Source organism: Setaria viridis, chromosome 5, assembly GCF_005286985.2.
Source record: "Setaria viridis chromosome 5, Setaria_viridis_v4.0, whole genome shotgun sequence".
NCBI lineage: Eukaryota > Viridiplantae > Streptophyta > Magnoliopsida > Poales > Poaceae > Setaria > Setaria viridis.
In genome coordinates, this window is record NC_048267.2 from 19,889,001 (window position 1) to 19,891,285 (window position 2,285).

The following is a 2,285-nucleotide window of genomic DNA, read 5'->3' on the forward strand; positions in this document are numbered from 1 at the left end:
TTCGCCGACCCCTGCCGGCTCCAGATAACGGATTGAAGGCTTCAACTGGTCGCTAACAAAAACGCCGTCGGGGACGGGCATCCGGCTGGACGCCGCCTTCGCCAGCTCGTCAGCGGCTTCATTGAAGCGCCATGCGACGTGGTTGAGCTCCAACCCGTCGAATTTGTCCTCGAGCTTACGGACCTCGTTGCAGTAAGCTGCCATTTTGGGGTCGTGGCAGCTCCACTCCTTCATGACTTGTTCGACGACCAACTGAGAATCGCCCCGGACGTCTAGCCGACGGATACCCAGCTCGATGGCGATGCAGAGCCCGTTGAGTAGGGCTTCGTACTTAGCAACATTATTGGATGCAGGGAAATGGAGGCGGATCATGTACCAACGGGGAGACGAAGACAAGGCCTGCTCCGGCGCGGGCCCTCATCAGCGACCCGTCGAAGTACATCGTCCAGTACTCCTGCTCCTCTGGCGCCGACGGTGCTTGTACCTCCGTCCACTCGGCCACGAAGTCGGCAAGTACCTGGGACTTGATGGCGGTGCGGGGGACGTAGGTGATACCCTGGTCCATAAGCTCAAGCGCCCACTTCGCGATCCTTCCTGTAGTATTTGGGTTCCGAATTACTTCACCAAGCGGGAATGATGAAACGACTGTTACCGGGTGGGAGGTGAAGTAGTGACGCAGCTTCCTCTTCGTGATAAGGATGGCGTAGACGAGCTTCTAGATCTGTGGATATCGTGTCTTGGACTCGGACAAGACTTCGCTGATGAAGTACACCGGGCGTTGTACCTTAAGAGCGTGCCCCTCCTCCTCCCGCTCCACCACTAGGGCCGCGCTGACCACCTGGGTGGTCGCCGCGACGTAGAGCAGGAGGGTCTCGCCGTCGGCGGGCGGGACTAGAATTGGGGCCTTCGTCAGGAGGTCCTTGAGTCGGTCAAGTGCCTCCTGGGCCTCGCTGGTCCATTCGAAGCGGTCAGATTTCTTCAGGAGCCGATAGAGAGGAAGACCTCGCTCGCCGAGGCGCGAGATGAAGCGGCTTAGGGCTGCTAAGCATCCCATGACGCGCTGCACCCCCTTTATGTTCCGGATTGGCCCTATGTCGTTGATGGCCGCTATCTTCTCCGGGTTTGCCTCGATGCCGCGCACAGAGATGACGAAGCCTAACAGCATGCCCCTTGGGACACCGAACACACATTTCTTGGGATTAAGCTTAATACGCTTATCCCTCAGCCTTTCGAAGGCTAGCTCCAGGTCGGGAACGAGCTGGTCACCCTTCCTGGATTTAACCATGATGTTGTCGACGTAGGCCTCAACGGTCCGCCCGATGAGATCTCCGAAGCACTTCAGCATGCATCATTGGAAGGTAGCCCCCGCGTTTTTGAGGCCGAACGGCATCTTAACGTAGTAGTAGGGACCAAAGGGGGTGATGAAGGAGGTAGCGAGCTGGTCGGCCTCTTTCATCGCGATCTGGTGGTAGCCGGAATATGTGTCGAGGAACCTGAGGGTTTCGCACCCGGCGGTTGAGTCGACTATTTGATCTATGCGTGGCAAAGGAAACGGATCCTTTGGACACGCTTTGTTGAGACCGGTATAATCGACACACATCCTCCATTTCCCGTTCTTTTTTGGTACAAGGACAGGATTGGCTAGCCACTCGGGGTGGCGCACTTCCTTGATGAACCCGGCCGCCAGGAGCTTCTGGAGCTCTTCACCAATGGCCCTGCGCCTTTCTTCGTCAAAACAGCACAAGCCTTGCTTCACTGGTTTGGAGCCGGCCCTGATGTTCAAGGAATGCTCGGCGACTTCTCTCGGGATGCCTGGCATGTCCGAGGGCTTCCACGCGAAGACGTCGCTGTTCGCGCGAAGGAAGTCGACGAGCGCGCTTTCCTATTTGGGGGGTAGAGCTGCGCTGATCCGCACAACCCCACCATTGGAACAGCCGGGATCGAGAGGGACTTCCTTGATACCTTCGGTGGGCTCAAAGGAGGTATTCAACTGCTTGGCGTCGGGCTGATCTTCAATCACCTCCGCAAGCTGGACCGCCATGCCGCTCGTGACAGTGATGGCCGCGGCGTACTCGCAACACTCCACGTCACACTCATATGCCTTCTGGAAGGTCATGCCGACGGTGATGACCCCGTTGGGCCCTGGCAGCTTGAGCTTGAGGTAGGTATAGTTGGGGATTGCCATGAACTTCGCGTAGCACGGCCGTCCTAAGATGGCATGGTAGGTTCCGCGAAACCCCACCACCTCGAAGGTGAGGACCTCCTTCCTATAGTTGGAAGGGGTC